Source organism: Silene latifolia, chromosome 9 (genome assembly GCF_048544455.1).
Source record: "Silene latifolia isolate original U9 population chromosome 9, ASM4854445v1, whole genome shotgun sequence".
Lineage (NCBI taxonomy): Eukaryota > Viridiplantae > Streptophyta > Magnoliopsida > Caryophyllales > Caryophyllaceae > Silene > Silene latifolia.
Genome location: NC_133534.1, coordinates 168,331,609 through 168,355,786, shown reverse-complemented (window position 1 = coordinate 168,355,786; position 24,178 = coordinate 168,331,609). Strand labels below are relative to the sequence as shown.

Sequence of the window (24,178 nt, the reverse complement as noted above, 5' to 3'; positions counted from 1 at the left end):
GAAAAATGATTATGGACTAATTGTTTTAAGTCCATTTTGAATGTAATTAGTCGATACTCGTCATCGTACCCGGGTTAAAATCCGGCTTGGTATGTAGAACCAAGGATGATTTTGTGTTGGTGACTAATATGTTTGTTTGAAAATATGAAGAAATGAAATAAAAGGCTTTAAAATACCTTCTAAAATGTCATTAACCAAATATTATCACCGAAAAACGGATTTAACCGTCATGGTATGAAGAACCAAGGGTGAAAAATTTTTTATGGTTAAAGCATGTGAGATGAAACAAAAAGGTTTCGAAAATACTTGAAATGGTAAAAACCGATTACAAATATGAAAAGTGGATTAAGGGAAATGACGAGAACAAACACGGTTGATCTCTGGTCTGAGTACCCCATTTAGGCGCGAGCCTATTGGCGACCCAAGGGGCTTCTGCCTCAGACCAAAAATCGGTTTTGGCTCGTTTATTCCATGTTTTGGTTCATGTTATGCATGTTTTAGCATGTTAGAGTCATGAAACAAATGAAAACATAATAAAAGAGGATTTTTACACCCTCATACTTACATGTTTGGTTATGGCGAGTGACCGACGTAAGTATAACAACTCGTTTGATCGGAAAAAACTCGGTTTAAAACCGTTTTGGTAAGTAAAAAAGTGTTTTAAAAGTTTAGTGATGGTGTAGTGGTCGAAGTGGTCGGTCAAGTGATTTAATGCACGATGACGGTACCAGACAATGTGTAAGGCTCGTGTTTACGATCGGTAGGTCGTAAATACGCGTCGGATTGTGACTTAAGAAGTCGAGTCGAGAATTTTAAGGGAGAAAAGAGGGGGCGGACACTCGCGTAAATCTCAAATGAGTGGCATTTGAGGGGTATTTATAGGAGAATGAGTGGTTGTGTGAGTTTTGAGCGACGTGGCCACCTGGGCTGCTCAAAGAGGCGCGAGCCACGTCGCGGGTCTTCGAGCTGTATTGTCGCTTTCACAACAAACGCAATCATGATTTGTTCTATCCTAGGATTTGTAGTCATATGTTTGGTACTTGACCATTCATAAATCCGGTAAATCTTAGCATAGAAGGCTTTGAGATATTTTGTTTTTGTGGTTGACTCGGTTTGACTTGTTGTTGGAGTCGGGATTTGAATTTTTGAGTCGGTTTTTGGCCCGGTGTCGGTTTTGACTCTAGTTAGTGTCAATGCGACCCCGTCGTCGTGCATTAAACACTCCAGGTATTTTTGAAATATTTTATTTTCGAAATCGTTTTAAGTTTTCCGACGTAAAGTTGTATACAAACTGTCGATCAAACGTTGCGATTCCAAAACATGTTGTAGTCCGATAATCATCGGGTGTTTGTTGGAGTCTCAGCAGATACCGGGTATCTACACTATAATACATGATTGTTCAGCTAATTAATTTAAATTAGTATCACACGTTATACTTAATAGTATCACATGTTATGCTTAACAGTATCACACGTTATAATTATGTATGTTGTATTTATGGAAATTAAGGTCTCATTGTTTATGCTCCGAATTCTTGTTAAAACGATGCGAATTTTCTGTGTAATAATGTTGTAAAGTACTGTAAAATTTTGTAAAATGTTGTTGTTTTGCGGTAAAATAATGTAAAATGTTATTCTAAATGTTGTAATATGGTGTTTTGTCGTAAAATGTCGCTGCTTTGCAGTAAAATCCTGTAAAATGTTGATGCAAATGATGTAATATAGTTCTTTTGCTATATAATGTTGCTGTTTTGCAGTAAAATGTCGTAAATGTTGTTGTTTTTCTGCTGTAATCACTGTAATTATGCTGTAAGATGCTGTAGTTGTTCCTATTTCACGGCTTTATTGCTGTTTTGTTGCCTTAACTACTACTATTTTGCTACAAGTTGTTGTATTATGCAGTAATTGTCGGAGGGAAACTGATTCCAAAGGTGTGTGCCTTCGACATCGGTTAAGGAGAGGAACCGATTCGAAAGATACTCTTTAACATCAGTTGTACAACCGATGCCAATGCTCCATACCAAATGCATCTACATCAGTGACATTTACTAGAACTAGTGCCAAAGAATAGGTTACAACTGGTCCCATAGGGTGTTATCTATTAGTCCTTGGGTGTAACTCTTCAAATGAGGTTAATATACTACCACCTGTTGAATAAATAAAACAAGGGTAACGGGAAGAGGTTGTTCAATAAGAAACAATAGTGCATTGCAAAGGCACAAAAGCCGAAAAGGTTTTGAAATAATTGTAAACAAATAGCACATAGTGATAAGCTTAGTTGTCCTAATAAGCCGCTGAGTATGCTACATTAAAGCAATATGGGGATAACGTCCTCAAGATTAGTAAATTTTATTACAACTTCCATTTATGTTTCTTCTTCTTATTTTATTTTTATACATTTTCTTTTGTCTGAGAGATGATACTAAGATGATGTTTTGTACTTTGTTTTTTTTGGGCAGATTTCTTCGCTTTCTGAAGTTACATCAGAGTATGTGTTCATGCGGACGAAGTCTATAGTACATCATCAACCGAGCCAATCATGTTTTTTTATTCATTTCTTTTATAAAGACAAATTATGTATTCTTAGATATCGTCCATGCGGTTATAAATTTTTATTCTTTTTCCATTTTTGAGTTGGCGGAAAAAAAATCATAGTAACAATATTTATAGTTGTATCAAGATTTGCCATTTTTTATGTTATTAAATAAACAATATATGTTTCTAAAGTATTTCGTTTTTTGGTAAACAATATCACATGATTGTTTTAACAATATCTCAAGTTGTAGTAAACAATATTACACTATTGGTTTGACAGTATCACATGATATTGAAAACATTATCACACGTTATAAGAAACAATATCGCATGATGTGGATAACAATATCACACGATTGAATTAACAATATCACAGTGTGTCATTAACAATATTACACAGTGCAATTAACAATATCACCATTTGCTAATAACAATATCACAATAATATGGTATGCCTTTTCCAGCCTGTTGATAATGAAGTAGTAGAACCCTTAACAAAGAATATCACACTTCACATAAAACAATATCACACTTTACCAAAAACAATATCACAGTTATAAATATTGTGTTCATACAAGATGTTCAAGGAACAATATCACTACATACATGACACAATATCATTACGGCTCTTAAACAATATCACAAAATACCAGCAGCAATACTAGTTATGCCACCTACATTAGACTACTTATCCTACCAGCATTACATCAATTCTTTTTCAATTAAAGCTTTCTATCAATATGTTTTTAGTAGTCATTTAAGTTCTTTCCTATATCTCTACCTCTACCCCTATCACCTGCAACTACTTTTGTATCATCTTTTTTGTGTCTTGACCTCTTGTCCATCATCATCATCATCATCATCATCATCATTATCATCATCATCATCATCATTATCATCATCGTCGTGTCCACAAGCAGCTCCTCTATAAATAAACGCAAATAAAACTCAGTTAGTATAATTTAGATCATTCTTTACAATAGGATAACAACATCAAATACCCACCTAACAAACACTCCCACTTTTGGTAAGTCCGCAGTCAGTGGAAAAAAAGTCACGGTTTATGGACATTAATCAATATTGTTATCCATGTTCAGGCCGAGTGAATGAGACAACATCAGGCTAACAAAAGTGAGCAAACAATGTTTATCTATTCAACAATGTCGCTAATGCTACCCTGACTCCCAAAAGAGTATGAGAGGAGCTAAACAACAAACCAAAGTCATTCATAATCTTAGGGAATACTACGCCAACATGAATAATATCGACAAATGCTCACTTGAGGTGCTTTGTTGATTATTCACACATACAGGCAAAACAAATAATGGACGAAGGAAAAAACTAAAATGAAGTCAAATAAGCAAAAGATCTACAAGTCAAACTCGAGAAAATTTTACTGGCATGACTGGGTAAATATATGGTTTGATAGTTGAAACAAAACACATCTTAAATGGAAGATGCTACGGTTACACTAGGTGTATAGAATCTTCTATACACCACCAATTAAAATTTAACATCTAGAGGAATCTATTTGTATTTATGGAGAGAATTTATAAGATATTGGAGAGATTTTATAAGAGATTTGGAGGGAAAAAAATTCATTATTGGAGGGAGAGATGGGAGGGAAAATTTTAAGATCTTTATTAATTATATGCTATCATAATTAATAATTATATTTACTATAATAATTAAATATAATATTAAATCTTAACAAAATATTTACTATATCTCCTAAAATATCTACCCTAACAATTGTAGGAATACCTTTGGAAGAAAAAAAAAACACATACAGAAAACCAAAATTCATAAGTTGCTTTTCCATAAAAAAAAGTCATCCATTAATAGCGTGATATTTTCAAAATTCGATTAATAAAATCAATTTTTTTTTTTACTTTCATTAAGTTTTGATTAATAATAACGTAATATTTGTATATTTCGTCAAATTAATATGTTTCATAAACAAACTACATTAATTTAATTTCAATTATATGATACTTATAGTCCTTAATTAGGGTATTGGGTTTTTCCACTAAAAATTGGTTTGCCAATAGCCTAACACCAATACACCAATGATTAAATTTGTAAGACGTGAAATTGTGCAGCATTATTCATCCGCTCTCGAAACAACGAAGTCATGAATTGTTAGCTGAAAATCATGGTTGAGGTTAATACCATTTGATGATAACACATTAATACCGTCTTCATTTTTGGGTGTGTTTTTTTAGACGAAAGACAGTGTGCGCCAAGTACTCCACTCCCCCTCACTGGCGGCAACATCGCCCCCTCCCTCCACGAACCTAACTCCTCTATTTCGCTGTACAATTTTACCCATGAATTTCCATAGTACTACATGCATCTACGCTAATTTGATTTATACATTTGTAATTAACAAATTAAATAAGTTATTATCAATTTTTGTTTATAGTAGAAGAAATTTACGAAGTAATTAATCTGAAAGGTTGTACTGCTATAGCAAAAGAGATAGAGAGAGTTCTTTGTTGACAAGGGTATGCAAATATAAAAAAAAATAGTGCGAAAATAAACTACGAAAAGTAAAACCTAAAACAATTTCACAAAATAATATCTTAATAAAAAATAATATCTTAACCGGTCTAAATAATTATGGTATATACGGAGTAGTAATTTAGGAAAAGTTTTAAATTTGAAATTGCATTTTTTGAATTTTGGTTCCCAAATTTTGACAAAATCAAACTTAAAAAATATTCTATCTCACATTCCATCATTGCCACATGTCGTAATGTTACTCGCAGTGTATAGAAGATTCTATACACCGAGTGTAACCGTAGCCTTTTTGGATTTATAGGTAGTGAATCAAAAACAGTCAACAAACAAATTTAAGATAGGAAGGACAACACATGTACCCTTTATAAATTCCAACTAGTTTTGTGACCCGTGAAAATCACGGGTTTGATTGTTTTTGTTCTTTTATTTTTGCAGTATCGTTCATGAATGCGTTATTAGACTTGTTTGTCTTCTTGCTTATTATCTTGAAGATATGTTGGTAGGATATCTAAGCAAGACAATAAAGAGGGTTCTGCCAAAGTTCATGAGGATAAGTATATTATAATATCTAAGGGGGTTTGAAAATTTATTATACTAGAATAGTTGGAATTTGTTGGAAATCACAAACTCTTTATTGAACAATGACACCAAAGTCCATGAATCCCTCATTTTAAAGAACATAAAAATGTTCATTCTCTGATTTTGAAAGCTGGTATTGCATATAAATTAACTGAGAAATTGTATTGTCTTGTGTTTCATCAAAACACTTTAAACAACTTATTCTCAAAGCCTAGAAGCAAAAGTAAACACAAATTATGGGAACATGTAAAATTGCATTCAAACAGTAGAATATTAAATTTGCAAACTACTCTTATTTTGCTACGGTCCTCGTCGTCTTTGTCCTTTTACTGATTGTTGTCTTGTTGTGTTAATCCCTGTCAGTCTACTTTCTGTTTTTGTTCCCTGCTTTTTTTTTACGGTGTTTAGATTGTCTCTGGATTTCGGGGGCGCTTGGCTTTGTCACGGTGGTTATTCAGTTCACTCAACATTGACGGCTTTAGGTATTTTAGCTAGTACTTGATTTATTGTTTTCAGTGTTGTTTTGGTGCGTTCTAAGAATCTTAGTCCCATTTTTATCTGGCAAAAAAACAAAGGTTAGACACTTGAACATCTAATTTTATTCCTTATTACCTAACGTATTCTAGTGAAAAAAAAATGTAAAATAAAGTAAACATGTAAAATATATAAATAAATGGATAATAATGATATTTTATAACTGAATTTTACATATTATCTTTAGTCAATTAGAGACGATATGAATAATGCGTAGAAGCGCTCTGTTAAAATACAACTTATGTTTATCTTACTTATTAGACTAAAATTACAAGTTTATTTTCTTAAATGCAAAGGTGTTTGTTAAACTTTTTCAGCAAATAATACATTTATAATTCTTGTCGATTTGTCGGTCTTGCAACATCGTCCTTGTAAATTCAATTGATTTTCAATGTATCGGGAAAAATATTATTGAAATGATTTTTGTATAACGAAAGACCTAAGTGATATACTTAAATTATTAGCAAGGAGTTGATGACATGTGACTTATACAAATAAAATTTTAGAATAAATACGCATTCAATAATTTTTAAAATAAATTTTGTGTTAGCAATTTTTTAGAGGATACACGAGAAAATGTATATGTTCAACAATGACATCATTCTAGTTTCATTTCTATATCTCTTGTCAATTAGAGTCATCTCTATATCTCTTATTGTTGGGAACTTTTATGTGAGAAGCTTTAACGTTTATCCCAATGAATTCCAAAGAAATAAGGATGCACAATTTGTATTATTATACTTCTATTTTTTTTAATTATCACTTCATTTACTTGTGCGCAATGATTAAGTTTAGGAAAAAGTTTGCAATTGGTGGAGTAATGTGAGAATTTTACCCTTAAACGATGACGTTTATTTTGTAATTTTTAAAAAAGTTATAAGTGACATTTAGTAAATAAGCACGTCCCAAAGTAGAAATTAAAGAAAAAAGAGTGATAATATAAAAATAGACAAAAAAATAGAAGTAGGGTGATAATTAAAAAATATTCGTAACAATTGGTTATGAGAAAAGAAAAATATATACAAATCATTACAAAAAAAAATAAACATTTCTCGAAGAAATATTGGGAGTGTTAGAATAAAATATTTGATGGAAAACAAAAATGATTTAAGGGCTTGAAATCATTCAAAATTAAAACAATAGATTGGAGAATGATTATCGGATTCCAATAAAAAACCATGCAAATTATTTACCTTGATCCGCAATAAAAGATCCAATTTATATCCTTGGAGCATATAACTTCAACACTTCCATTAAGACATTTGATTTATAATCTTGTTTGTCGACTAAAATATTTGATTTATAACCTGATTCACAAAATACAAGTTGAAGAGTACACGGAAAACTAATAAAGTGCACGAAAAGGTTTAAGACAATTTAGTACAATTTACAAAATTTGTCAATTATTATCCAAGGGTTGGAATATATAATGTAACATGTCACCAATAATTAGAAATTCATACTAAAAATTTGATATTGCGCATACACCATAATAATAAAAAAAGGAAAACTCAATAAAAATGAAAAATATATTCAAGTCAAAAGATAATTGCAAAGAAGTTCCATAACCATTATTTCCAGATTTCATGCAATATTTTTTATATGTGAGTATGTCTTCCTCCTGGAATTTTAATACAAACACAACAATATTAATTAAATATGATTCTAACTCTTAATTAGTTCAAAACATAATAAGAATAAAAAAAGTTAAATAATTCAATTGGTTATATATGCATACTTTACCTACCAACTTTTTGGATAAAAATGAAAAATCTGATTGTTGTAATATTTATATAAGAAATTTTTTGTAATTAATTATCTAATTAATTTCAAGAATTTATTTGAGAGAAGAAGAATGTTTTGTGAACTAAGGGGGAGATAAAAAAAATTATGGTGAAATAAATACAAAGTATAATAATTGTGAAGAAAAACCAAAAGACCATTTATTAAATAAAAGATATAAAAATTAAATGAATAGGTAGATTGATACCAAATTTATGAGAGGAAAATAAAGAGTTTGTATAATTTGTTTTTTTATATTTGCAACTAATATTTTTTATTTTGTTTGTATTTTATAAGTATGTAACACATGGTATTTAGAGATTACTTTTAGTTAGATAATCAAGTATCTAATATAATTGAATTATTATTAATCGATAGAAAAATTAAACAAAAATAATAATTAAATATGATTCTAACTCTTAATTAATTCAAAACATAATAAGAATAAAAATTTAAATAATTCAACTGGTTATATATGCATACTTTACCTACCAATTTTTTGGATAAAAATGAAAAATTGGATTGTTGTAATATTTATATAAGATTTTTTTAATTAATTATTTAATTAATTTCAAAAATTTATTTGAGAGAAGAAGAATGTTTTGTAAACTAAGGGGGAGATAAAAGAAATATATGGTGAAATAAATACAAAGTATAATAATTGTGAGGGAAAACCAAAAGACCATCTATTAAATAAAAGAAATAATTAAATGAATAGGTAGATTGATACAAATTTATGAGAGAAAAATAAAGAGTTTGTATTAATTTGGTTTTTGTGTTTGCAACTAATATTTTTTATTTTGTTTGTATTATATAAGTATGTAACACTTGGTCTTTAGAGATTATTTTTAGTTAGATAATCAAGTAATTAATATAATTCAATTATTATTAACCAATAGAAAAATTACTTGTGGATTAAAAATTAAATGCTTTAAGTAGGCTTTTAACTATATTGTATAGATTGGATTTCTAGGAAAGGCATTAAATACTGCTGAAAGTACTCATGCACTCCCAACATTGGGCCAACAATCTCAATTTTTATAGGCTTCCAATCAAGCTTGACATAGTTATACCTCTTGACAACAAGTAAAGCATCATTATTCAGTAGTTCCCTGATACAAGAACTTAATTTGAAAACAACTAATTATGAAAGATGAATGGACATGTATGAGATTTGAGAGAAATCTAGTGATACTATTTAGTTATAGTGATCGAATTAACAAAGAATGTTATACTTCACCAATATCACAACCATTAACGAAGAAAATAGCACAACATCAAAACCATAAACAAGAATATCACACTTCCAGTTTGTGATTTTAAGAAACAATATCATAGTAAGAAAGAATATCACATTCAATATCACAAAAAAAATAAAAATTGAATGTGCTTTGTAACTAACATGTAGGTCTACATTACTCAGTTAGTAAACTCTATTTCTGAAACCCTAATTTGCAAAATTAAACAATATTAAACCCTAATCTTCACAATTAGACAAAGAAAACATCTAATAAACAACTACAACTAAATTCGATGATACTAATTAGTTCAATTTGTCGATATAATCACAAAAAAAGTTTAAAATCATGTATAACTAAGATATTTAGAATTTTAAAACAAGAAAATAAAAGTACCACAAATCAGTAAACTATCAGTTCAATTTTTTTCATTTAATCCCTATGAAATTCATCGAACTCAATATATATACAATAATTTCAAACAAAATTAACATTCATAACCAATTTAATACTACATAAGTTCAACTAAAATCGCAGAAATTTTAAAAAAAAAAAACAACGAATTTACCTGTACGATTTTGGAGAGAAATCTAGTGATATTATTCAACGTATTGAACGAATTAATCAAGAAAGTTGAAATGGAGATATAATTTTACGATTTTAGCAAGATTCTAGAGATTTTATGTGAGATTTTCATTTGAAATGTTTGACATTATGTTTGATATGTTTTTTTAGAGAGAGGAACCGTCGAATATTTTTGGTTCTTTGGGGGTTTTGTTTGTCAATTTCACTCGCGATATTGTTTTGTATATGGTGTGATATTTCATCCGTTACTCAATCCTCAAATATTTAGTAGTTCTCACCGGATCCCGACTCTCTCTCTCTCTCTCTCTATATATATATATATGTATATAATATATATATATGTATAGAAATTGCATCAAGTGAGTCTAGGTATCTTAGGTGAGTCTAGCATCTTAATCTCAGCCATTAGATCTACTCCTAATCAACGGCTGAGATTAAATCTCAAAAATTATAATTAGACTATATAAGGCTCAGATTTCACGCTGCTAACCTTACAATTCTGTTTCACTTTCTCTCTCTTCATTCACACTTTTTCTCTCTCTACGAATTTCCCTCTGTTTTTCTTCGTTCTCGCGTAAAACAAATCCAGCAAAAAATATACACAAATAATTTTACTTTTCAATTCATCATTCAATTATTTCTACAGTTCAATCGTTCTCAGTTTTTGCTTGATGGTTGATACTCCTATGGATGCCGATTCTACTGAAAATAGTTTGCGCGCAGGTAATCCTTTTCTTTGATTATAATCGTTATTGTTTTTCCTGTCAAATTTGATTAGAATTGTTGTTTTCTCTCTTGAATTTGCAATTTCGCTTTATCCTTTGCTTTCATGATAATCGTTGTTGTTTTCCGTCATATTTGATCGAATTTGATTATAATCTATGTTTTTGCTACAAATTCGCTTTTTCCTTTGTTTTTGCTACCGACATTAACATGCAAATAGGTAATTTCCGTAATCCTTTCGTTTTCAGTTTTGCTTTTCGCGATTTCATCTGGATTCTATGTCGCTGATCACTCGCTATTGTAATTTCATTATTCCGTTGCTTTTCAGTTTTTTAGGTTAATCGATTTTATGTTTGCTTCAATTTTAACGAAATCCGTTCACTTCTACTTCAATTTTACGATGTCCTTTCCTTTGATTCTTCTCGTATTTGCTTTTCTCTTAAATATTAGGTGAAATATCCTTGTATTTGTTGTTTTTCCTATCGAATTTTCATATTTGCGTTCTCCTCTGCTTCTGTTTACAATCTTAGTTGCTTTATCGTCACATTCCGTCAATTTTGATTATATTTGTCTTTATTTTGTTGCTTTTCAGTTTTTTAGGTTAATCGATTTTATGTTTGCTTCAATTTTAATGAAATCCGTTCACTTCTACTTCAGTTTACGGTCTCCTTTCCTTTGATTATACTCGTAGTTGCTTTTCTCTTAAAAATTAGGTCAAATATCCTTGTATTTGTTGATTTTCTCGTTCAAATTCGGTCAAATTTCATTATATTTGACCTCTTATCCTGTCTTGTATATTCATGTTCCCCCTGTCTCGTATATTCTCATTTTGCTGTCAATGCTTACAGTCGACATTACAATATCAATATCAATGTTACTGTAACACAATCACATATATTCATTTTCCATTGCACATATAACATATGCTGTACCACTTCTGGACGTCCTCTTATTCTGCTGTTACTTCAATGTACTTTAGTTTCTTGTTCTAAATTGAAGTCCATCCTCTTCGCATATTCATGTTCTCCCGTCCATCCTTATGTCACTACATTGTCATAGTACTAGTATTACTGTAACAATGTTACTCTTTGTAATACCACCGTTGTATTCCAGGTCACTAATACTCGTATTTCCCTTTTTGTATTACAGACTCAAGTTCTGTCACTCAACCCCATTCTACGCCAATTGTCCAAGAGCAACCCAATCCTCAACCAAATAATCAGCTTGTTCTGTCTCACACGCCTAATGGAGGTGAGCGCTGGATGCGTGTGGTTGAGCACAAGTTTAGACCTACCATTGGTGCAGTTTTCGCCTCCCTTGAGGCTGGAATCAAGTTCTACGAGGTTTATGCTCGGGCATGTGGATTTACCCCTCGGAAGCACAATACGAAAACACTACGAGGTGCTGTTGCACACCAAAAATTCGTAGTCTGCAACCATCAAGGGTTCAGGGAATCTAAACCGAAACAGCGTCCCAGAACCAAGGATGATGAGAATATGGGTAATTGTTCGTCCACAGCTAGTACAGTTACACGGCGAGTTAAAATCACAAGAATTGGATGCCGAGCATACGTCAGATTTGCCCTTCTACATGGCCTTGATGGCCCAGCTATGATTGACGAGTTTTCTGAAGTCCACAATCATCGTCTCACCTCTGTCTGTAACAGAGATCTCGATAAGATTTCACGATCCCTTGATATGTTCCAGAAGACGCTTATCTTGGACAACTCCAAGTTGAATATTGGCGCTGGATTGACCTTTAGACAGGTTAAGGAACTTGTCAATGGGTATGAAAATATCGGTGCTACATTGATAGATTTTAAGAACTTTCAAAGAGATATCAAGTGCTACATTGGGTTAAGAGATGCTGACCTTTTCATCGATCGACTCGAGAAACTCAAAGCAACCCAACCCCAGTTCTACTTCGCCTATGATGTTGATTCGCAAAACCGTCTAACAAAGTTCTTTTGGGCTGATGCTACATGTATTAGAAACTACTCATTCTTTGGGGATCTTTGTTAGCTTCGACCCTACTTACGGAACCAACAAGTATGATATGGTTTTTACACCATTCACAGGTGTTAATCACCACAGAAAGTCGGTGTTGTTTTGCCGGTTGTCTCCTGTTACACGAGGATGACATCTCCTTCCAATGGACCTTTCAAAGCATTTCTTGACTTGCCATGGGACAAAAAAGAGCCACGATTCATGATCACGGATCAATGCCCTGGCATAAAGAAGGTAATAGTGTGACAATGTTATCGTAATGAGACTTACTTAAGATTATTGTACCCCAACTTTTCGACTCCAACTACCACTTTGTTCCATCTCTTCCTCTTTTACAAGGTTATTCAATAACAATGTCACTGTAACTAAATTACTAACATATAATTTACTCACTTGCTCTTTCCCTATCATCGGTCAATATCATGTTCGACTTGTTGTTTCATTATGCCCGGCATACAACAGGCTTTCCTTCGTTTTCAAGACAGGTAGGCATCGTTATTGTATGTGGCATATTACACAAAAGATCACGGACAAAGTTGGTTCAACACTCTGCAGAGACACGGACTTCCTTGCTCGCTTCAACGCCGTTGTTTGGGACACGATATGGAGCCGTCGGAGTTCGAAGAGAAGTGGCGAGAAGGTCATTTGATTTCGATTTGGAAGATAATGATTGGTTGACTACAATGTTCGACGACAGACACCATTGGATTCCTGCCTACCATCGTGACCTTGCCTTGGGCTGCATATTAAGAACAACACGGCGATCGAAAGTACAAATTCGTTTTTCAAGCGCTATGAGAATCACTTTGGTACACTGGTCGAATTTTGGATGAGGTAAACACCTCTTTTTCATTCCTTACGATGCGGGAACAGTGTATGTTCAGTACCATTGTTTCATTGTTACATAAATAATTTGTTGCCGAATCCTTGTTGCATTAAAACCAGGTTCCAAATGCTATGGACCGGCGCTATACACGAAGGTGCGATGATTATAACGGCGACCACTCATTCCCCGAGCTTAAGACAGAATTACCTATAGAAAAGCATGGCGCTATTATATACACACATCTTTGTGTTCAAGGTGTTCCAAGAAGAAGTAATGGCGGCCGATTCATGTGGTGTTGATGACTTTGAGAAGGAGGAGCATGTGCGCATAATTCATGTAATCGATCTTTGAGACAGACAGAATTTTCAAGGTGAGGTTGGACCTTAGAAGCACGAGATGCGGTATGCGAGTGTAAACTGTTCGAAAGAATTGGATTACTCTGCAGGCATATTTTGTGGGTGTACAAGGGCAAAGGAATTGGGCGAATACCAAGCAAGTACATTGTAGATCGTTGGCTAAATAACACACACGCAGCGAACAGGTTTGATTCGAAAACATTATTACAAATGTGATTTTGACTTGTAACAATAATTGTTTTCTGATAACATTGTAACCATAATTTCTTACAAAGTAACATTGTCACCATGATAAAAAGAACCTGCTTTTTTACTTCGTGCTTGATTCGAATGGGAATGTCATTGAGGATTCATATATGGCTACCTCGATAATGATCATTTGTGCAACGTATGGTCGAGTTCCGTCGGATAGTTGGCGTTCTCAAAACTTTACCGTTGAACACACGGAAGAGTTAGCATCCCTCCTAGTTGAGTTCGCAGGTTGAAGTTATGTATTGAACCGCTTACAAAAGACCAAGAGATGGAGATCTTTGTTGGCTGCGGCTCGTCGTCGAAGTCACTATCCACCCTCCGGAACAAGCACGCAACAAGGGGAGTGGAAAAAGATTGAAGTCAGCTAAACAACAGGCCATTGAAAAAGCAGCCAAGCCAAAGAGGCTATGTGCATACTGCAAAGAAAGAGTTACCCACGACAGGAGAACATGCCCTCTTCGCATAGTTGATGTAGCTGCTGAGAAAGCAGCTAAAAAGAAAAAAGTTTGATCTTTGTTATGATGTTACGAAGTAACATTGTGACCTTAGCAATAATTAGTAGGATTTTGTGTTCTTTGTGACAATAATATGTCACAAAGTAAAAATAAAAAAGTAGAATTGTGTCTTCTTTGTGGCAATAACATGTCACGATAAAAAGTCATTCGATTTTCCTACATCATAGTTAACATTTTATACAAAGACTTACAACATTTTATACAAAGAATACATATTGTTTTAGGACCATTTTCCGTCCCGTTTTAGGAGCATATTTCCTAAGTTTTGATATGAGTATTATACAATTTGTTATACGATTTGTTTTGTTTAAGGAAAAGGGTTTAGGGTTGGATTAGGCGGCTCCGCGAAGCGGTGCCGCCTAATCCAACCCTAAACCCTTTTCCGTCCCGTTTTAGGAGCGTTTTTCCCCAAATTTAAATCCCGTCCACGACAGGTATCACCCGTCCTTCCCTAGGGTTTAGTTTTGGTTTTCTTTGTAACAAGCTTTGTTTAAGGAAAAGGGTTTAGGGTTGGATTAGGCAGCTCCGCGAAGCGGTGCCGCCTAATCCAACCCTAAACCCTTTTCCGTCCCGTTTTAGGAGCGTTTTTCCCCAAATTTTAATCCCGTCCACGACAGGGTATCACCCGTCCTTCCCTAGGGTTTAGTTTTGGTTTTACTGTAACAAGCTTTGTTTAAGGAAAAGGGTTTAGGGTTGGATTAGGCGGCTCCGCGAAGCGGTGCCGCCTAATCCAACCCTAAACCCTTTTCCGTCCCGTTTTAGGAGCGTTTTTCCCCAAATTTAAATCCCGTCCACGACGGGGTATCACCCGTCCTTCCCTAGGGTTTAGTTTTGGTTTTTCTGTAACAAGCTTTGTTTAAGGAAAAGGGTTTAGGGTTGGATTAGGCGGCTCCGCGAAGCGGTGCCGCCTAATCCAACCCTAAACCCTTTTCCGTCCCGTTTTAGGAGCGTTTTTCCCCAAATTTTAATCCCGTCCACGACAGGGTATCACCCGTCCTTCCCTAGGGTTTAGTTTTGGTTTTACTGTAACAAGCTTTGTTTAAGGAAAAGGGTTTAGGGTTGGATTAGGCGGCTCCGCGAAGCGGTGCCGCCTAATCCAACCCTAAACCCTTTTCCGTCCCGTTTTTGGAGCGTTTTTCCCCAAATTTTAATCCCGTCCACGACAGGGTATCACCTGTCCTTCCCTAGGGTTTAGTTTTGGTTTTTTCGCACCACGATTTTTAAAGAAAAAGGGTTTAGGGTTGGATTAGGCGGCTCCGCGAAGCGGTGCCGCCTAATCCAACCCTAAACCCTTTTCCGTCCCGTTTTAGGAGTGTTTTTCCCCAAATTTTAATCCCGTACACGACAGGGTATCACCCGTCCTTCCCTAGGGTTTAGTTTTGGTTTTTTCGCACCACGATTTTTAAAGGAAAAGGGTTTAGGGTTGGATTAGGCGGCTCCGCGAAGCGGTGCCGCCTAATCCAACCCTAAACCCTTTTCCGTCCCGTTTTAGGAGCGTTTTTCCCCAAATTTAAATCCCGTCCACGACAGGGTATCACCCGTCCTTCCCTAGGGTTTAGTTTTGGTTTTACTGTAACAAGCTTTGTTTAAGGAAAAGGGTTTAGGGTTGGATTAGGCGGCTCCGCGAAGCGTGCCGCTAATCCAACCCTAAACCCTTTTCCGTCCCGTATTTGGAGCGTTTTTCCCCAAATTTGAATCCCGTCCACGACAGGGTATCACCCGTCCTTCCCTAAGGTTTAGTTTTGGTTTTACTGTAACACTGTTGTACTACGAACAATCTTTGTTTAAGGAAAAGGGTTTAGGGTTGGATTAGGAGCGTTCTTTGACAATTTTAAACATAGTTACATAATCGTTGTTCAATTTAATATACCACAATTCAAATAGTAAATTGGACAATTAACCGAATTAAGATGTCATTCATAAAAAACAAGTGTTACAAACACTGATTACAAACGAAACACTTAGAAACGAAGAATGATAGTTAACTTAAATATAAGTCATCACAAAGAAGCATAAATCAGAATAAAGAAAGGAAATATTAAATCTTTTACTCCCTTCTTAGTCGTTTATTCACGGGAGGAGAATGAAACATTTGCTTTCGCCCTCTAGCAACTCCCTTTTCAGATTATTCCTGTAACCTTCCATCTCTTCAATAGCTTTGACAACAAGAGGCCACTTCCTATTAATCGAAGGGTTGAGTTTAGCATATGACTCCCTAAGAGCTGTAACACCAAGGAGAAATTGACGGTCTAAATCGGTTTGGTGTACTTCTTGACTTATTTTCTTCTAGTTTGTTTCCCAATACACTTGTTTTCCGCCATCGAAACTTGATATGAGCTTCAGCATTTTCCAAGTCATTTTCAAGCACTTGTACTCGTTCCACCATTTCTATTACCTTACTATCAGATGATATAACCTGCTCAAGTAATGAATCTCTATGCCTTGTCATTTCTTCCAGTTCAAACTTGGTGTCTTCTAGTTTCCTTTGAATTCGTTCCATTTTTCTCTTCTTTGCGCAAAAAAAAAAAAAAAAAAAACCTATTAAAACAGAAAAATAAACTGTTTTCCCTAAATTAGAGAAAACAAAATCTATTTATAAACAAACAGAAACTGTTTTCCCTCAATTAGAGCAAGGTTTTTAATATTACAAAAGATTTAAAAAAAATTAGACATGAAAAACCTTTGAATTTGTCTTGGCTTATTTTTTTTGTTTAGAAAATGAAGTGTAAATGTTGAATGAAAATGAGATTATTTATAGATAATTGAAAAAAAACAGAACAGTTTAAAAAAAAAAAAAAAAAAAAAATAATCGCCTTGAAACACGTCACTTTGAACAAAGTGCAAAACATTTTAGAAAGATAACTGCTGCAGATTGTAGAATTCAAAGCGTCAAAACCGTCATTCTGTAACATAATTGTGCTTTTTTACAATGACATTATTTATAGATAATTGTGAAAAACAAAACAGTTATTTTAAAAAAAAAAAAAATTAATCGCTTTAAAAACCACTTTTATTAATCGCTTTGTAAACTGTTTTTAAATGATGATTGATGTTAACCACGTGCATGTTCCCCATAATTAAGTCCAGTTATAAATCTTTGCAGAGTGGAGAATTCTAAGCGTCAAAATCTTTTATTATAATTTTCATTTATTACAATCACAGTGTTACAGTAACATTATTTTCATTTTGTCTCGACTTTTTTTGTTTAAAAAAAAAAACACTTAACATTTTAAAAACTGTTTTCAAAATTAAATGCTTTAAACAAACAGTTAATTTTTGAATTCCAACAGACAAAATCAGACATGAAACTTATCCAACCCATGTTTCGTATTCCCTATGAAGTGCAGTTATAACAGCTGCAAGAGTGAAGAATACAAAACGTCAAATTATGTTCTCTTTTCACTCTTGAAACTGTCACACTGTTACAGTAACATAGTTAATGAATTCTGCATATAATAAGTTCTTTATTACATAAAGAACAAACTTATTTGTAATATATTCCAAAATATTCGAAAATATGTTCCACTGTCTATGACAGCCACTATTACGTTGTTAAAGTAACATTGTTTTAGAGTACATCACTTGATTTTAACTTTAAAACGAAGTACAGGCATTTCGGTGTTGAGTGGCTTCGGTTCATTCTCAATCGGTGGTTCTTTGTTTGACAATTCATCTTCCGTTGCCTTCCCTTTGAGCATTCTAGCCGCTTCCCTCCTTGCAGCTATATCTGGCCAGATTGTTTTCTTTGATTTTTGAAAATTTCAACGTCAACAACAATTCAGCCCGTATTTTGTTGATGTCGACCATGAGCAAACATGCAGCAATTTGGGAAGCACATGCCCGCCGATAAAATGTGTTGTTGAGCAAAGAAGACTTGTTTGCATATCCCAAAAAATTGGAGAGACTCATTTGTCATAGTGATACTGGTGACTCTTCAAATACGGAAGCCCGTTTCGCCATTTAAACTTCACATTTACCACAGGATAGCGGAGCATTTCAGTTACCCTCACGTCGCCCTTTGTGTCCAGGTAGTCACTCATGCAACCGGCCTGTCAGAAACAGAACATTAATTTCCTTTTACTATCAACTAAGAAATCTGTGTAATCAACAATGTTACAGTATAGGTGTATTAGTAACACTGAAACAACATAATAACGTTACAAAGATATGACGTATTCGTAACATCGAAATCGAAATCGAAACTAAAGCGTAAACATACAATTCGACAACTCAGGGGACTTACTGCTGCCATTGCGATGTCGTAAGTGAATGAAGACTCCCAGTTAGCATACGATTGACTGTCGATCACACTAATCTCTTTGTTGAGGAAATTAATACACACACAGAAGTAGTGATAGCCAGCCAAACAAGGTATAAAAATAAGTTCGGCATCAAGTCTGTAATTTGCCTTGCTCGCGTTGATGAAATTATCCCAAATTTCAAACAACTCGTTCTTTATATCAGACTGTTCACTATCCTCCTGCATCACAGCCAGTAGAGCATGCTGTAGTTTTAAAAAAAAAAAAAAAAAAATGTAAGGGTTAGATTTCCCTTGTAAAAGAATCATATGTTCTTGAACGAAGCGGACATTTAACACCGATGCAACTTACCATGTGACCTAGTCCTAAGTAAAGTATGGTTGGCCTTTCTTTGCCCTTGTGCCTCTTTTCTTTGTTCTCGACATAATTCAAGAGTAGAGACCAGCATTCAAACACCATCCAATTTGTGTGACTCCTAGGACGTAGTGAGAGTATATCAGCTCTTGTCAACCTCTTGTTGTCTCCAAACGCAGCCAGGATCTCAGCATTACGAGAACCATAAGAGTCGATTACTCAAGAGTTTTCGCAGAAACGAGTGTAACATAAAAAAGTGTTTAAAAACCAGTTTTACAGAAACAGTGTCACAGTAACACTTTCACAGTAACAACAAGTATTTTACCTTTTGTGGAAGTCGATATCATCCATAAACGCATAATCAAGAACGTGCCTTCTCAGATTAGTTGTGTTGGACAGCAGTTTCTGATTTGCTCTCATAAATTCAGAGACTAGGAATATATCACCGTCAATTTCACCGTCACCTAGAGAACATCCCATAACATCATCTTTATGAAATTTAAATATTATCTCCTCATCTTCACCAATTGCTCTAGGAGAATGCTTGTAAGCAACCGACTTCACCCTCGGCTGTTTGGGATCTTCCCCTTTTTTTTTTTTTTTTTTTTTTTTTTTTGATTAGGTAAGAAAACTAGATTGATCCTCTAGGGTAGGACCAACCTATCTCATCCTTTCGAATGAGGGAGGTAAGTTGAAGCCACCGGCTATCAAACCACCTCGAAAGAGTTGGACATGAATGCCCAACATTTTTGCTGGGCTCTTCCCCTTTTTGTTTTTCCTGTGGCTTCTTTGTTTTTTCCTCTTCCTTTTTTTCCTCTTCCTTTTTTTTCCTTCTTCTCTTCCACCTTTTTTTTACGTGACTTTTCCTTCATTGTTCCCTTTCATTCCTGAATTTTGATATCCTCCCTTGCACCTCTTTTCGTACTTGATTCAAGTCGCTAAGAACAAGTATTGCACATATTTCAAAGACGGTACAACATTCTTTTCCGTTCATCCCCAGCTCGAGTCAAAAACCTTCCCCGTGTAGAAAGCCATGTGCATCATCATGAAAACCCCACAATCCACGTTTTTGCGGTGCTCGCCATTTAAATTTCACATTCTTAAGTGGGAAACTTTCCACTTTGGAGCCTTTTGCAATTTGCATTTCTAACAACATTTTCCCCATGATATTTGCCTGCACAAAAAGTAATACTGTTACTGTATCTATGTTACTGTAACTATGATTGCCAAATTTATTAATGGAAATTTAAAGGTATAACATTGTCCTTTGTAAGTAGAGAAACTTACCGCATTTCTTGCCATTTTTGCTTTTCGGGATCTGGCATATAAGGGTTTGTTGTCTAGGTAGTCACGTTTTCGACATGAAATTTATGCAAGCACGAAAAAGTGGTCCTCCAGAATGAGTGGAATGAATATACGCAATTAAGCGAGATATATATCATTGCTAAACAGAATTTCTATACACTCTACTTATATAAGAATAAAAAAAAAAAATATTAATGTAATGTGGTTTACCATATCACAATCGAAATTCAAGTGGACTCTTGTTGTATTTGATCCCTTTGTGTGAAGGACAAACAAAACTTCACTTTCTAAATGTCTGTTTTGAATGGGTTTTCCAAGAGCCATCGTTGCTAATGCGTCCTACAAAAATAAATATAAATACAAAGTCAATAAACATTATAGAAACACAAAATCAATAAGAATAAAAATTTATTTATTACAGTAACATACAGATTGACCCAAGCCCATGAAGATCCTCAATGGTGTATCACTTGCTACCTTTCTGGAGATGAGGTCATTCAGCAACATTGACCAACATTCAGTGACCATTATATAAATAAGCTCACCAGGAGCCAATGAAGTTAAATCTTCCCTTGGAATGAAGTGATACTTCCCATACGAGACAAGCCTTTCCCTGTTGGACAATGAGATGTAATAGTCAGAACACCTTTTAATAGAGTAACAGTTTAACAGTAATAACTATTCAGTTGAAACAGTATTCACTTGCAAAGTAAAACGTTTTGTTTATCACAGTGCAAGAGTAAATAAAGTACTCACGTATCTGAGAGGTTCTCGTCATCGTCGATAAAACAATAGTCAATTGTTTCTTTCCTAACTTCAAGAATAGGCGCCATTATCTCCTTGTGTTTTATCATACTCTTGGACACAAGTGTTAGATCCGGAGCTGGTAGGCCACATTCGATTGTGCAGCCGTAGCGAGGATCCATCACGCGCATCCAGTCTTCAGTTGTTTCGACATGTAACAAATAGTGGTCGCCAGTATCTTCGTCGTAATTGTCATACAGGATCTCATCACGCAATCATCGACAATATCAACTTCATCATCGTCGTCATATTCTCGCTACCCGACCGCCTTTGAGTAGTTATTGGTTCTTCGCCGCCAACTGTCTCATCATCAGCCTCACTGGGTTTTTCTCCTTCCTCGCCTTTTTCATCATTCCCATCGGCGTCTTCATTACCAGTTGCTTCATCCTCCTTCTTTGTTATCTTCGTTTTTATCGCCAAAGACATTGTCTTCATCTTTATCATCATCGTTCTCTTCATCGGTTTTTCATTCCCATCATCCTCTTCATCTTTATCGTCATCTTCCTTTTCATTTCCCTCACTGGTTGGTTGGTCAACAACCTGGCCACGATGCATCATCATCGGCCTCTTCCTTGTTATCTGTGGCACAAGTAATTGAATTAAATATAAATTACTAATGTTTTTCGGATCAACAATGTCTCATAGTTATACTAACAGTGTTCTTTGTAAAATTACCTTGAGAAGATCCTTCTTGTTTTGCCTCGATCGTTGGGTTCTCTTGACTTGGCCCGATGCATCATCTTGGCCTCTTCGTTGTCATCATGTGTAGCGAGATAATTGAATATATATATCATCTTTGTAAACTTGATAAAACTACGACATTAAAGAATAGCGTTACTATAACGATGTTACGATAACGGTGCTAACGAGTGTTACATCGGCTAATACAACGAGTGCAAATAGATTTCTCTATTACCTTCGGGAGATCCTTCTTTAGTCGCCTCATTGGTGGGTTGTCTTCGGGCTTGCACGATTCATCAACTTCCGCCTCTTCCTCGTCATCGTGTCACAGGTAATTGGATTCAATATATATTAACAATTTTTCTTTGAACCAAAAAAGGTACAATAGATAAACTGTAAACTTCTGTTAAAACTACGTCACAGTAACATTGTTACTATAACCGTGTTACAGTAACAGTGCTAATAGTGTTACATCAGGTAATACAACGAGTTTAAATAGATTCCTCAATTACCTTCAGGAGATGGCTCTTCACCTGCCTCACTAGTTGGGTTATCTTCAGGCTGGCCTGATGCATCACCTTCGGCCTCTGCCTTGTCATCTGTGTAGCAGATAATGAATGAAAATATATTACTAAATTGTTTGTTAAAAAAGCACCCGAGAATGAAAGGCTATAACAAAGATTACACTATTACCTTCACCAGATTCATCTTCCGGCTCGCTAGTTGTTTTGTCACCCCGCCCGGATGCATCATATTCATCAAGCATCATCGTTTTCATCTAAAAGGAAAGTAATTGATTATTAGTAATTATTTGTAAAATGAAAACTCTATAACAGCGATCATGTAACAGTGTTAGTGCAAGTGATTAGATTATTGTAGTATTGTTACTATATTACCATCATCAGATGCATCTTCATCATCCTCGCCACTCCCCTCTTTGTCGTCTTCATTTTCTTCTTCTTTATCATCCTCCTCCTCTTCATCTCCGTCATCCTCTTGACCTTTGCCGATTAATCCTCCTCATCCGCATCATCGTCTTCATCCGCATCATCCTTTTCCTCTGCAACATCCTCTTCATCTGCATCACAAGTAAGTAATTGAATATTATATTACTAACTATTAATATATATAAAATATTACGAATAAAGTGTTATTGTAAAAGTATAACTAAAAGTAATAATAAGTAACACTTTCGTTACTCGATCTATTACCTTCACCAGATTGGCTTTCAGCATCCTTTACATCCTCCTCTTTGTCCTCTTGGTCTTCTTCCTCTTCATCCTCCTTTTCCTTTTCATCCTCTTCATCGTCTTCCTCCTCATCGGCACTTTCTTCATCGTTATCTATGTCCGTGCCACCCTCTTGAAGACTCTTGTTTTTAAGACGACTCTCAACATCGCCGCCATCGTCATCCCCGTCCTCATCATCATCCTCTGCATCATCAGTCCCGTCATCATCATTGCCATCATCAGTCCCGTCATCATCGTTGCCATCATCAGTCCCGTCCTCATCGTCACTTTCCACTCCGTCCTCCATCTCATCTTGCCTGTCCTCGTCATGAACCTCTTCATCATCTTCTTCATGATGTTGCTCACTTAAACTGCTCAATACTTCCTTTACCAGGGATTCTGACTTAACTGTCCTAGGACTTTTCTCTGTTGGAAATGGTTCCAACTTCCTACTGACTTTGGACCTTGTATATACCGGGAAGTCATTCGCCCTCCTCTTCAACGATTCAGCCTTTCGCACAACATCTTCGGCATATTTAAGGTATTCAGGTTTTAGTGGTGATTTCTGTTTATGCTTTGATTCGAAAACCTTCAGTCGCTGAGCAAATCTCTCGTGAACAAGGTTGGAATCCCTCCTATACATCAGCAACATCAGCTCGGTCTCCTAAGTCAATAAACCAAAAAGAAAGAAATGAATTAGATACCAGATTTGGGAGTTGTAACAATTGCAGACAATTAAATTTATAAAAACAACTCACATCAACAGCTTTTTCCTTCAACTCGGCATCTGTTTCAATGCCAGGAAGCTTCTCCATCAAGATGTACTCCCTTCCCTCATTACTCTTAAGAAAAACTGGCTCGTCATCCTCACCTTCATCAGATTCTGCCCATCATATTTACGAAACATATTAGTAATTAGTAATTAATATTAATAATTAACAATATAGTAAGGTAATGATAATATTATTACAAAGATAAAGCCATTACGATAACGATATCACGGTGACCATATTACGGTGACGATATTACACCGACGAGTGCCACATTACCTTCGGTGGGATCCTTGCCAAGGCAAATAGGATAGACGAGTTTC

General features: G+C 34.8%; 1 long non-coding RNA gene across 1 annotated transcript; it reads right to left on the bottom strand.

The window, feature by feature from the left end:
* Positions 1–18,414: 18,414 nt before the first annotated feature.
* Positions 18,415–19,098, bottom strand: LOC141598364 (uncharacterized). Its single transcript, XR_012523452.1, has 3 exons — positions 19,064–19,098; positions 18,697–18,957; positions 18,415–18,502 (listed from the first exon to the last, which is right to left on the bottom strand). It is a non-coding gene; the product is annotated as an uncharacterized LOC141598364 (long non-coding RNA).
* Between the last annotated feature and the right edge of the window lie 5,080 nt (positions 19,099–24,178).